Raw genomic sequence first — 15264 nt, 5'->3', positions numbered from 1 at the left:
AGAAAAGTCACTAAATTTTTTGTATTGATGTTCGTTAGATCATACTCATCGATTTCTAGTTCCAAAGCTAAATCCATACCGACTTCCTTCACTCTCTTTCTTTTTCTCCTTCTTTATTCAAATCGGCATTGGTTAGGGATGAAGAAAGAATGAGTTGGAGATTGAGAAATGGGAAGAGAAATAAAGAATGTGATGGAGGAAGAGGAGGAAATCGGAGGAAGTGGAGAACATGGATAAAATGAGCACCCACGCAACTCTTAAGCCATGTTGAACTCCTAGTACCTTAAATAAATTTGGTCTCCTCTAATAAGACAGGAATTTCTCTTATGATCATTAAATTCTTATAGACCCCAAGCTCAATATCATAAATACAATTATGCTTTATCTTGAACACACCAAACATGAAACTAAAGTGGGTTCAATTTAACTCCATTTTATTGCCATCTTGAATGATGTGTAGGGTATATTCTTGATTTACCTTAAAGATCTTGTCGGATGATAGTTTATATTAGTTAAGCTTTTTGCAAAATCACAGTTAGAAGACAACAACGATGAACCTAGGTCTATTAGTCATTTCAAAGACAATTTCTTTGTCCATCTCATCGGAATAACAGTTCAACTAAATCCATATTATGTAAAAAACAAGTTTACGACTCATAACACCAACTACCTAAATTATGACCTAAAAATTTGAAAACATAAGTTGTAGTTGATAATTGCACAAAAATTTTCCTAAATCCATGAACTTGTGTCCAATTAGTCAATCCTAAAGATTGTAACTAGCATAGAGTAATTGAAGCTCCACGTGAAGTAATTTAAAGTTTCCATTACTTAACTAAAGTTCTTCTCATCTTTAAAGAAGCATGGTTTGCACTTAAGTTCATGAAATGCTTATAGATTCCAACTCTTAGTACTACTAATGCCAGTATGTTTCATATGAGTTTGTCATAAATGAAACTAAGGGTTATAAAATATTGAATTGTTATAATATAGAAGGGTTATAAAATAAACCAACAACCCAACAAAGGAAACAAACTTTTCATTTTATAGCCGTCCAACCACTCAGAAAAATATATCTGAGTAGAAGCTAAATATTAGGTATTTAATAAAAGGCATTTGGTTTAGTGGTACGACCCTCACTTATGGTGCAACCTCAAATGCCCCTATGTCTAAATCTTTTCATATTGAAAGACTTCATATTTATATAAACTTGTTGTTCGTATTATACTTACCATCTTAGGAAATAAAGAAAAAAAAAAAGAAGAAAAACAAAAATTAAGGCGATTAAAATTATAATGATAATGCTCTTAATATCATTTCATGTTTTCCACTTTTGGTAAGTATGCCTATCCAAATCTTAAGCAGATCTAGTAGAAAGCTCTTTGTTCTTATTATGTTCTTGTTTTGTTCTCCAAGACACATTCTACATCCAAGGCTTCAGTTCAAGTACATCGAGAACTTCATGTGTTTCCTGCAATACGACAAAATATGACCTTAATACCTAGGCCCAAGGATTTATACATACGTTTTAAATGGCATAACAAGGGCATTTGGTCTAGTGGTATGATTCTCGCTTTGGGTGCGAGAGGTCTCGAGTTCGATTCTCGAAATGCCCCTTCAAGAGAGATTGTAGAATTAAACGAAGTAAATAAATACAATAAAATGACACAAGTTATAAATTGTGAATGATAAGCTTAAAATAATCTAAATAATAACAATGCATTCTATGTCGAAATGATTCATAAATTATACCTAATTTTTCTAATTTTGGACATGTTATTGATGACGAGACGTTTAGGGTTTTGTGACATGAGAATTGTGGGGATGTAGCTCAGATGGTAGAGTGCTTGCTTTGCATGTGAGAGGTACGAAGATCGACACCCCGCATCTCCAAAATAATACTATCCATTATTAAGTATGTTATTTCTTTTCAATTTTTCCTTAGTCATGACATGTTGAGTAGCGATGTTTCTTCTTTTTTCACTATTATTACTACTTTATTTCTATTCATTTTTTCCTTATTTATGGCATAATGAGCCGCGATATTTTTTCATTTTCACTATTATTGATGACAAGACATTTAGGATTTTGTGACATAAGAATTGTGGGGATGTAGCTCAGATGGTAGAGCACTCACTTTGCATGCGAGAGGTACGGGGATCGATACTTTACATTTGCATCTCTAGAAGAAACTATATGTTATTAATATTTTATTTTTATTCAATATTTCCTTTATTATGACATAATGAGCAGAGATATTTTTTCGTTTTCACTATTATTGATGAATTTAAAGTTTTGTGGATTCAGATGGTATAGCGATCACTTTGCATGCGGGAATGTAGCTCAGATTGTTTTATTTCTATTCAATCTTTTCTTATTTTGACATATTGAGCAGAGATATTTTTTTATTTTCACTATTATCAGATGGTAGGTTTAGGATTTTATGACATAAGAATTGTGGGGACGTAGCTCAGATGGTAGTGCACTCGCTTCGCATGTGAGAAGTTCGAGAATCGATACCATGCATCTCCAAAGGAATCCTACTACCAAATATTCTATTTCTATTTCAATTTTTTCTTATTTCATAATGAGCAGGGATAGTTTTCATTTTTACTATTGTTGATGATGGGACGTTTAGGGTTTTGTCATGTAAGAATTGTTGGGATGTAGCTAAGATGGTAAAGTGCACTCTTTGCATGCAAGATCCACGAGGATCAATACCCCGCATCTCCAAAAGTAACTATTTGTTATTAATATTTTATTTTTATTCAATCTTTCCTTATTTACAACATAATGAGTAGATAGATTTTTTCATTTTCACTATTATTGATGATGGGAAGTTTAAAGGTTTTGTGATGTAAGAATTGTATGGATGTAGCTTAAATGGTAGAGTGCTTGCTTTGGATGCGAGAGGTACAAGGATCGCTATCATGCATCTCCAAATGAAAATCATCAATTATTAATCTTATTTATGACATAACGAGCAAAGGTAGTTTTTCATTTTAACTATTATTGATGACGAGAGGATTAGGGTTTTGTGGTGTAAGAATTGTGGGGATGTAGGTAAGATTATTTAGTGCACTAAAAGGTATATGGGTCGATACACCACATCTCCAAAAAAAAAAAATTATTTGTTATTAATATTTTATTTCTATTAAATCTTTCCTTATTTATAACCTAATGAGGAGAGATAGTTTTTCATTTTCACTTTTATTGATGACGTGACGTTTAGGGTTTTGTGATGTAATAATTTTCGGGATGTAGTTTAGATGGTAGAATGCTTTCTTTGCATGCAAGAGGTACGGGAATCGATACCCCACATCTAAAAAAGAAACTAATTGTTATTAATATTATATTTCTACTCAATCTTTCCTTATTTATGACATAATGAGCCGAGATATTTTTTCATTTTCACAATTATTGATGACGGGGCGTTTTGGATTTTCTGATGTAAGAATCGTGGGGATGTAGCTCAGATGGTAGAGTTTCCCATGTGAGAAGTACGGGATCGATACCTTCTCCAAATGAATTGATTACTAAATATATTATTTCTTGTTAATTTTTTCTTATTTCGACATAATGAGCAAGGATAATTGCGGGGATATAGCTCATATAGTAGAGCGCTCGCTTAACATTTGAGAGGTGCGGGGATTAATACCCCGCACTCTAAAGGAAGACTATTGATTATTAAACGTATTATTTCTTTTCAATATTTTCATATTTATGACATAATGATATGGTAGAGAGCTCGCTTAGCATGTGAGAGGTGCCGGGATTGATACCCCGCATCTCTAAAGGAAGACTATCGATTATTAAATGTATTATTTCTTTTCAATATTTTCTTATTTATGACATAATGAGCAAAAATAGCTTTTCATTTTCACTATTATTGATGACGAGACATTTAGAATTTTGTGATGTAAGAATCATTGGGATACAGCTCATATGGTAGAGCGTTCGCTTAGCATATGAGAGGTATGGGGAATGATACCCTGCATCTCCTAAAGAAACTATAGGTTATTAATATTTTATTTCTATTCAAGTTTCCTTATTTTTGACATAATGAGCCGAAATTTCATTTTCACTATTATTGATGACGGGTAGTTTTGGGTTTTGTTACCCAAGAATTATAGGGATGTAGCTAAGATGGTAGAGTGCATCTCCTAAAGAAACTATTCGTTATTAATATTTTATTTCTATTCAATTTTACCTTATTTGTGACGTAATGAGCAGAAATATTTTTTCCTTTTCACTATTATTGATGACGGGCAGTTTTGGGTTTTGTTATGTAAGAATTGTGGGGACGTAGCTAAGATGGTAGAGTGCTCTCTTTGCATGCGATTGGTACAGGGATCGATACCCCGAATACCCGGCTCTATATTCTTAAATGCTCTATAATATGGTGGTGCCTTAATGAGATATTTTAAATGGATTGTATACGCGTTTAAATGTGGTTTGCTACACACAAAAAGATAGGGATACTTAAATTTTTAAGTCACTCTTGAAAAGTATGGTATGGGATAAATTAGATTATTGCCTATTATTTCTAAGAATATATTAAGTCTTGGGACTAATGTTTGTCATTTGTAGAGATGGCATATAATAGACCAATTCATTAAAACGTTCTCATTTAGAGCAATTCATATAGTACCACTCATTGTTCTCAATATGTTTATGTAATTAATCTTCCTATTATTTGTAAGAATAATTCATATAGTACCACTCATTGTTCTCAATATGTTTATGTATTTAATCTTCCTATTATTTGTAAGAATATTAAGTCCTGGGACGAATGTTTGCCATTTGTAGCCGTTCTCGTTTAGAGCAATTCATAGTACTACTCATTGTTCTCCTTCTGAATATGTTTATGTATTTAATCTGCCTATTATTTGTATGAATATTAAGTTCTGGGACGAATGTTTGCCATTTGTAGAGATGGCATATAATAGAACAATTCATAGTACTCTTCTCCTTTATAGCAATTCATAGTACCACTCATTGTTCTCGTTTTGAAGATGTTTATGGATTTAATCCACCTATATCTCTTGATTTGCTTCCTATTCATTCTAATATTTTTTTGAGTAAAACAACCACAATTAAGGCAGATATGATCAAAACATTGCACAAACAGGTGAAAGGAGACAATTGAGAAACAAAAAGTTACTTTAAGAATTAAATATTTTTGTGAGTAAAGCCACCACAAGTAAGGTCTGATCAAAACATTGCATAAAGAGGTGAGAGAGACAATTGAGAAACAAAATTTCAAAGTTGCTTAAAGAATTAACAAAGGACGGAAGGAAATCATTTTTCAACCCAATAACTGGGTTTGGATACATTTTCGCAAGGAGCGATTTCCATCTCAAAGGAAGACAAAGTTACATCCAAGAGTGGATAACCCTTATCAAGTCCTTAACAATGCATATAAAATGATGTTCCTTGAGAATTTTCAGCACATTCTACTTTCAATTTTCAATGTTGCAGACTTAGTTCTTTTGCTTAGGCCCCTTCTTCCCTTCCCTAATGAAAGAGTCCACCGCCTGCCTTAGTAGTCAGTCTCAGCGTGCAGGCCTGCCTTTTAGTGGGTGATTAAGCAAGCGAAGAAAAGGCTGGATCAAGAAAGGTCCCATTCATTCTTCCTTCTAGCCTTTCTTAGGTGATGATTTTTCTGATTCGAGGACGAATCCTTTTGACGAGGGGGAAGATAATAAGGATCACGGTGATCCCAATGTTCCAACTGGACCAGCCAAGAAGATTCAACAAGCATTCATTCTTTATCTATAAAATTGGATAGGCTTTGTTCAACTCTCATTTCATGTGTTACAAGCTTATTCGATTGAGGAAGAACCATTTGGAGCTTCAGAAGTGAATATTTACACAGTTAAAGTAGAGGATGAAGTTGCAAGCATCATTAGATGAGTTGTTAGAAAACTTTATTTATCTTTAATTCATAAAGTATGTAATGGTGAAATTGACCTTGTCTTCGGTGGAGATTCAAGGGGATTGAGATTAAATCCCGGCCACTAACTTCTTTTGTGCGGAGACTATAAATATCGTCAAATTATTATGTAAAAATAAGATTTTAGAGGAATGAAATTGATCTCTCAAGTTGAGAAGTTCTCTTAAAAAGAAATTACATAAACTTAAAAGATGTTAATTCCATTTTACAATATTTAAAGGGTAGCAAAGAAGTAGTTTTGACATATCAACGTAGGTTTTGAAAACTAAAATTTAAAAATTTAAAAATTTAAAAAAATTAAAAAATAAATATAAAATAAAAGTCGTTTTCAAAAAACTTAGTTTGTGGTGAAATTTTGCTTAAAATTCAAATGTATTGTTTCAATATCTATCCCAAAGGAATGCATATGCTTTAGTGGCAATGCAGCTTCAACCAAAATAATTTGAGCGGGATCATTCATAATCTTAAAGGTAGGAAATATAGGATATGAACTTTATTTATGTCCATATTTTTTAATAATATTAATTGAAATACATCCAATTGATTTGAAGAATAAATTCTATTATGTTATGGACAATGTGAAATTAACGTGACAATAATAGTAGGTTCTAAAGCACAAAAAAATACGTGGATAAATTTCAAATGTTGTGGCACACAAAACACATGGACTAGCAACTAAAAATGATTGTTTCACTACAAGGGCATTTGGTCTAGTGGTATGATTTTCGCTTCGGGTGTGAGAGGTCTTGAGTTTGATTCATGAAATGCCCCCACAATTATATCAATTTAAATAGTTTGTTGTTTCTTTGTTGGGTTGTAGAATTGGCATAAGCAACCGCCCGATTATTCTGCCCGATTATTTCTTTGCTTACTGCCCGATTATTTCTTTGAACTCCTAGAGATAAGATTGCCATCAAAGCAATTTGCTTATTTTTCTTTAATTAAATTCTCCTAGAAAAACCAATTTGCCTATTTGGGTTCCAACTCAAGGAATAAGATTGCCATCAAAGCAATTTGCTTATTTTTCTTTAATTAAACTCTAGCCTGATTATGAGTGTCAAAATGCCATCAAAGCAATTTGCTTATTTTTCTTTAATTAAACTCTAGCCTGATTATGAGTGTCAAAATTTGGTTTAACCATGTTTGCCAAATAAAACCCACAAATTTGAGTGGAATTTTGAGTGTCAAAATTTGGTTCACTCAAACTTGCATGCTTGCCGCATAATCCCACAAATTTGAGTGGAATTTTGAGTGTCAAAAATTTGGTAATCTCAAATTTGCATAAACATGTAAATATGACTCTATAAATAGAGTGATTAAGGAAAATGGAAAGTTTGCTCGAAAAACTTTGAGAAAGTCTCTCAAAGCTCTCTCTTTACATATACTAAATTCCTTTCACGTTTAGTCATTCACCGGATTCCACAATCCCGTTCTAAGGCTGGAGAATAGTTGGGAAGACACTAGTTGTGGTTCGAAACCAGTTCGTTAAGAAAAAGAAATTTGAACTACAAAAGGTTAGTATTCAAACTCATTGAGTTTTAATGCTTTTGAACATGCTAGCTAATTTACTTTAATTGATGTACTTAGAGTGCCTAAGATCCAAATTGCTTCTGCACGTGTTATTGTAACACCATCAGTATTAATAAATTTATATGAACATCAAATAAAGTAAATGAAATAACGATGATATGTTCAATGCATAATTGAATACGAAGTCCACAACAAGGATATTTGGTTTAGTGGTATGATTCTTGGTTTAGTGGTATGATTCTTGCTTTTGGTGTGAGAGGTTTTGAGATCAACTCTTGAATTTTCCCTTTAATATAAAAGACCTAAATAATGAAATCCAATGCACTTAATTTGTTTCACTTTGTGTTTTTGTAGGTAAAACAATTTATTAATTAAGAATGTCATGTATGGATTGAAAAGTTAAAATGGTTGATGATTTTCTTTTCTTTAAATCCTTGAACTTCCTCTTATACAAAAAGACCTACCTCACCTTGTTGAATTTCCTTTTAGCCCCTCAACTCCAAACAAATATAGATTTCAAACTTGAGAGAAAAAATCATATCGAGTGAGAGCTAAAAATGATAGATGTTCAAGAAGAAAAATTTGGTCTAGTGGTATTATTCTTTCTTAGGGTGTGAGAGGTCCTAAGTTCACATCTTAGAATAGAGGGATTCATAGTACTGTTCTCCTTTAGAGCATAGTACCACTCATTGTTCTCCTTCTGAACATGTTTAAAAAGTTACTTTAAGAATTAAATATTTTTGTCAGTAAAGAGGTGAAGGAGACAATTGAGAAACACAATTTCATTCAAAATTGCTCCATGACTTAACAAATGACGAAAGGAAATCATTTTTAAACTCGATAACTGAGTTTGGATATATTTTCACAAGGAGCGATACCCATATCAAAGTCAAAGGAAGACAAAGTTACATCCAAGAGGGGATGCCCCTTATCAAATCATTGAAATAATTAATAACAATGCATATAAAATGATCTTCGTGGAGAATTTTCAGCACATGAGAATGGTGGGGATTAATATAATATCAATGCATTCTATGTCGAAATGATTCATAAATTATACCTAATTTTCCCAATTTTGAAATTCCTATTTTGGACCTATTATTAATGACGAGACGTTTAGGTCTTTGTGACATGAGAATCGTGGGGATGTAGCTCAGATGGTATTGCGCTCGCTTTGTATGCGAGAGGTACGGGGATTGATACCCTACATATCTCCAAAATAAAACTATCAATTATTAAATATGTTATTTCTTTGGAATTTTTCCTTAGTCATGACATGTTGAGTAGCGATATTTCTTCATTTCTCACTATTATTGATGACAGAAAATTTAGGGTTTTGTGGTGCAAGTATTGTGGGGATGTAGCTTAGATGGTAGAGGCACTCACTTAGCATGTGAGAGGTATGGGGATTGAGATACCCTGCATCTCCAAAAGAAACTATTTGTTATTAATATTTTATTTCTGTTCAATCTTTCCTTATTTATGACATAATGAGCGGAGATATTTTTTTCATTTTCACAATTATTGATGACGGGACATTTAGGATTTTCTGATGTAAGAATCGTTCGGATGTAGCTCAGATGGTAGAGCTTCCCATGTGGGAAGTATGGGATCGATACCTTGCTTCTCCAAATGAATCGATTACTAAATATATTATTTCTTTTCAAATTTTTCATATTTACTACATAATGAGTAGAGATAGTTTTTCATTTACACTATTATTGATGACAATATGTCTAGGGTTTTGTAACATAAAAATGGTGGGGATGTAGCTCAAATGGTAAAGTGCTCGCTTTGTATGCGAGAGGTATGGGCTTCGATACCTTTTATCTCTGAAATAAAACTATCTATTATAAAATATATTTTTTACTTTCAATTTTCCGTTATTCATGACATGTTGAGTAGCGATATTTCTTCATTTTTACTATTATTGATGACGAAAAATTTAGGGTTTTGTGATTCAAGAATTGTGGGTATTTAGCCCAGATGGTAGAGCGCTCGCGTAGCATACGAAAGGTATGGGGATGTATACCCTGCATCTCCGAAAGAAACTATTTGTTATTAATACTTTAGTTCTATTCAATCTTTCCTTATTTATGACATAATGAGCCGAGATATTTTTTCATTTACACAATTATTGATGACGGGACGTTTATGATTTTCTAATGTAAGAGTTGTACGGATGTAGATCAAATGGTAGAGCGCTCACTTCTCGTGTGGGTAGTACGGGGGTCAATACCTTGCATCTCCAAATGAATGGATTATTAAATATATTATTTCTTTTCAAAATTTTCATATTTATGACATAATGAGTACGGATATTTTTTCATTTTCACTATTATTGATGACGAGACGTTTAGGGTTTTGTGATGTAAGAATCGTGGGGATGTAGCTCAAATGGTAGAGTGCTTGCTTTGCATGCAAGAGGTATGTGGATTGATACCTCGCATCTCCAAAATAAAACTATTTATTATTAAAAGAGGTATGGGGACTGGTACCCCGCAACTCTAAAGGATAACTATCAATTATTAAATATATTAATTATTTTCAATTTATTTTTATTTATGACATAATGTGCAGAGATAGTTTTTCATTTTCACTATTATTGATGACGAGACATTTAGGGTTTTGTGATATGAGAATTTTGGGGATGTAGCTCAGATGGTAGAGTGCACGCTTAGCATGCGAGAGGCATGGGGATTAATACCTCTTATCTCCGAAAGAATCTATTCATAGCGACTCTTATCTCCGAAAGAATCTATTCATAGCGATATTTCTTATGACAGAAAATTTAGAGTTTTGTGACATAAGAGTTGTGGGGATGTAGCTTAGATGGTAGAGCGTTCGCTTAGCATGCAAGAGGTACGGGGATGGATACTTTTCATTTGCATCTCTCGAAGAAACTTTTTGTTATTAATATTTTATTTTTATTCAATATTTCCTTATTTATGACATAATGTGCAGAGATATTTTTTTTCGTTTTCACTATTTTTGATGAATTTAAAGTTTTGTGATGTAAGAAACGTGGGAATGTAGCTCAGATGCAAGAGCGATCACTTTGCAGCGAGGATGTAGCTCAGATGGTTTTATTTCTATTCAATCTTTTCTTATTTTGACATATTGAGCAGAGATATTTTTTTTATTTTCACTATTATTGGTGATTGTAGGTTTAGGATTTTATGACGTAGGAATTGTGGGGACGTAGCTCAGATGGTAGTGCACTCACTTCGCATGTGAGAAGTTCGGTGCGACACCCTGCATCTACAAAGGAATCCTACTATCAAATATTCTATTTCTATTTCAAATTTTTCTTATTTATGACATAATGAGGAGGGATAGTTTTCATTTTCACTATTGTTGATGATGGGATGTTTATGATTTTGTCCTGTAAGAATTGTTGGGATATAGCTAAGACGGTAGAGTGCACTCTTTGCATGCAAGAGCCACGAGGATTGATACCCAGCATCTCTAAAAGTAACTAATTGTTATTAATATTTTATTTTTATTTCATGTTTCTTTATTTATGATATAAGGAGTAGAGATATTTTTTTCATTTTCACTATTATTGATGATGGGAAGTTTAAAGGTTTTGTGATGTAAGAATTGTAGGGATGTAGCTTAAATGGTAGAGCACTTGCTTTGCATGCGAGAGGTACGGGGATCATTTTATTTTTATTTCATGTTTCTTTATTTATGATATAAGGAGTAGAGATATTTTTTTCATTTTCACTATTATTGATGATGGGAAGTTTAAAGGTTTTGTGATGTAAGAATTGTAGGGATGTAGCTTAAATGGTAGAGCACTTGCTTTGCATGCGAGAGGTACGGGGATCGCTATCATGCATCCAAAGGAAAACTATCAATTATTAATCTTATTTATGACATAATGATCAAAGCGAGTTTTTCGTTTTCACTATTATTGATGACGGGACGTTTAGGGTTTTGTGATGTAAGAATTGTGGGGATGTAGGTAAGATGGTTGAGTGCACTCTTTGCATGCGAGAGGTACGAGGATTTTGGGTTTTGTTATGTAAGAGCTGTGGGGATGTAGCTACGATGGTAGAGTGCATCTCTTGAAAAAACTCATTAATATTTTATTTCTATTCAATTTTTCCTTATTTTTGACATAATTAGGAGAAATATTTTTTCATTTTCACTATTATTGATGACGTGCAGTGTTGGGTTTTGTCATGTAAGAATTATGAGGATGTAGCTAAAATGGTACAGTGCATCTCCTAAATAAACTATTGGTTATTAATATTTTATTTCTATTCAATTTTTCCTTATTTTTGACAAGCGGAAATATTTTTTCATTTTCACTATTATTGATGGCGCTCAGTTTTGTGTTTTGTTATGCAAGAATTGTGGGAATGTAGATAAGATGGTAGAGTGCTGTGTTTGCATAAGATTGGTATGGGGATCGATACCCCGAACACCCAGCTCTATATTCCTAAATGCTCTATAATATGATGGTGCCTTAATGGGATAGATATTTTATATGGATTGTATACGACTTTAAATGTGGTTTGCTACATGCAAAAAAGATAGGGATGGTTAAATTTTTAAGTCACTTTTGAAAAGTATGGTGTGGGATAAGTTGGATTATTGCCAATTATTTCTAAGAATATATTAAGTCTTGGGACTAATGTTTGCAATTTGTAGAGATGACATATAATAGAGGAATTCATAGTATCGTTCTCCTTTAGAGCAATTCATAGTACCATTCATTGTTCTCCCTCTAAAAATCTTTATGGATTTAATCTGCCTATTATTTCTAAGAATATTAAGTCTTGGGACGAATGTTTGCTATCTGTAGAGATGACATATAATAGAGCAATACTTCATAGTAGTGTTCTCCTTTAGAGCAATTCATAGTACCACTCATTGTTCTCCTTTTGAAGATGTTTATGGATTTAATCCACTTACACTTCTTGATTTGCTTCCTATTCATTCTATTATTTTTGTGAGTAAAGCAACCACAAGTAAGGCAGATCTGATCAAAACTGTAACTACCCAAAATTTTCTACAGGTCGCTACTGTATACGTAGCATAAACATTGAATGCAGAAGACTTCATTTAAATTCCATAAAACATAACTTTTATCTTAAAACACCGCTATGGACTTACGTGTTTCGAAAACATTTTTAAAAAAACAAAAGAAAAGAAAAATAAAATAAATAAGCGTTTTAAGTTAAAAACATCCTATTCTAGCCTAAGTCTAAGAAAATAAATACCACTATCCTGCATGTGCCATGGTCTCGAGTGGTGATGTCGTCGTCAGTCGTACAGGAATGTCTTGCCTTTACCTGAAAAATGTAGTAGCACATGGCTTGAGTATTTAAAGAAATACTCGGTAAGTGACCCCACTATTGGGGTTAAATGCAACAATCACATGCAATGAGATGATGGGACCTATCTTTCATTCTGTTTTCCCTACGGTGCTGTCCTAACGGGTAATTTTGGACATGTACATATACTCTACACACAGCCCATACGTGCGAGTAAGGGCTCACTAGCTAGTTCGCACACCGCTAGGCCTCTTTTCTTATCTGGTGGGCATACTCTGGGAGCCCCTTAGGCCAAACACCCGCTAGAACTAGTAACCGTCACGACAGTGCTATGCAAAGCATAACGATCGTTGTCCTGCCATTGGATGTACGAGTCCGTACCCTCGTGATGGGATAGGGGTACCCCCCCAAATGCACGAGCACACATAATGCATGAGGTCCCATGTTTCCATTTTCATTATCCTTTAATACAATCCTACTAGCATTGTGTACATATCATATCATTTTTCATATCGTTTCAGATATCGTTCATCATTCATGCCATATCGTTTCTCATTCTTCAGTTCTCAAATCATACATAATTCTAACGGGGTTATATTTCATGCCATTTATCGTAATTTCATGTCATTCATATCATGCTGTATACACACAATTTAAGAGACCTAACATAACGTTCTATGCTTTTAACATATCATTTCATCATATACACATCATATCATGACATATTGCATCACAATGTATCATATCATAAACAAGTCATAACGTAAACACTTCGTAATCATATCGTTCTCTAACTTATCATAGCCTTAACGTTCTTAGACCTATCACAGACATATCATTACGTGAACGTACCTTAGTCATCTCATTACAAGAACTTAACCTAACGCTATCATTCTATCAATCAATCACAAACCTATCCCTTTCTACCCAGAACCTAACCGTATTCTTCCATCAATCTCTCTTATCCATATCTCTCCGGTATGCAACCTAACCTTAACGTTTCATGAACGTAATTTACTCCTATCGTTACATTTCGTTTTGTGCATCATTTTTGTATCCTATCTCAAACATATCCTTGAACACATCGTACGTAATTATTATCATACAATTCACATATTATGACATATACATAACATATAGGAAGCATATCGATCCACAGAAAATTCACACATATCAATATATATGACACGTGCAGAACCACAAGGAACGTGTCAACATCAAATATAACCATGCTGATAGTAAGGTCACTTACCTGGTTAGCTTAAGTCGTTGTCACGTATATATCTTTAATGAAAGTTCGATTCTGTCCTTTGAAATCCAAGTCAACCTATGTGAGCCCATGACATCAGTTTCAAGTTTGAATTCTATAAAATTATTTCTATAATTTACATTGTTAAAATTCTGATATTTTGTGTTAGACAAAATTGAATGGAGTTCCATGCCCTCTGATATTTTCGGTTTTATTTTTAAATTCTGTTCAACAAGTCTTCCCTCAATCTTCCCTCCTCCCCTTTGTAATTATTTTCATTCTGTAAATAGATTGTGAATTCTGTAAATAAGATATTACTCTAACTCTATATTTATTTTCAGTAAACCGATATTATTGGCCAATTTTAATCCGTAGATTTATGTATCTGCCAACTAAATTTATTTTAATTCCAACCTTATTTTCTATTGTTGGATCGGTATGGTATGGCAACCCTAGAGGGGTGAATAGGGTTTTAACCACACAAGTGTTTAAACGTGATTAATTTTTCTAATGATGAAACTTTTTACAAATAAGTAGAAGATGATAATTACCATAACAAAATAATTCAAGTCAAAACAACAATCAAGTAGAACATACAATAAATCACAATAATAATTTTGAAATTAAATAGGAAAGAGTTAAAAAGATGACACCGTAGTTTTATAGTGGTTCGGTCAAACTCGACCTACTCCACTCCCCAAACGCCTCTTGGAAATTTGAATAAACAACTTTCTCGACTCTTTCCGCTGATCAGAGCCAAACCGCTACACTGCTCTTTTTACGAGTTCAAGAGCAAATTCAATCCTTTCCACAGCACAAGATCAAACCGGTACAAGTATTTGAATTTGATAGTAACACACCACAACTCTTTCAAAGAGTAGATTTACAATTTGGAGCACTCACAACTATCTTCTCACATTACAATAAAAAAATCTCTCTCAAGAATAAAATGAATAAAAATAAAATTGGAAGCTTGGAGAGAGCAACAAACAAGGGAGACTTTGAACAAATAAGGATTGGAGAATGTATGGAAGTTGTGTGTATGAAATGTGGGGAAGTTGATGAGTTTATATAGAGAATAAAAGTGGCAAAATGTAGGAATTAATATCGACCACTGGATTGTGTTAGGAAGAATGGAAGGTGGAGATTAAAAGTAAATAAATAAGAAAATTTTCTAAATCCATTTATTTAAAATTTTTAAGATAATAATAATAAAAAGTTATGTGAGTAACCGTCAAATG

At 33.1% G+C, this 15264-nt stretch overlaps 1 non-coding gene across 1 annotated transcript; it reads left to right on the top strand.

The window, feature by feature from the left end:
- The first annotated feature begins 1544 nt into the window (after positions 1-1544).
- Positions 1545-1616, top strand: TRNAP-UGG (transfer RNA proline (anticodon UGG)). The gene has a single exon. It is a non-coding gene; the product is annotated as a tRNA-Pro (tRNA).
- Positions 1617-15264: the final 13648 nt, after the last annotated feature.

This window comes from Cucurbita pepo, chromosome 3 (assembly GCF_057944985.1).
Source record: "Cucurbita pepo subsp. pepo isolate OVF chromosome 3, ASM5794498v1, whole genome shotgun sequence".
Lineage (NCBI taxonomy): Eukaryota > Viridiplantae > Streptophyta > Magnoliopsida > Cucurbitales > Cucurbitaceae > Cucurbita > Cucurbita pepo.
Note: the sequence above shows the minus strand (reverse complement) of the source record. Positions and strands in the feature narration are given on the sequence as shown.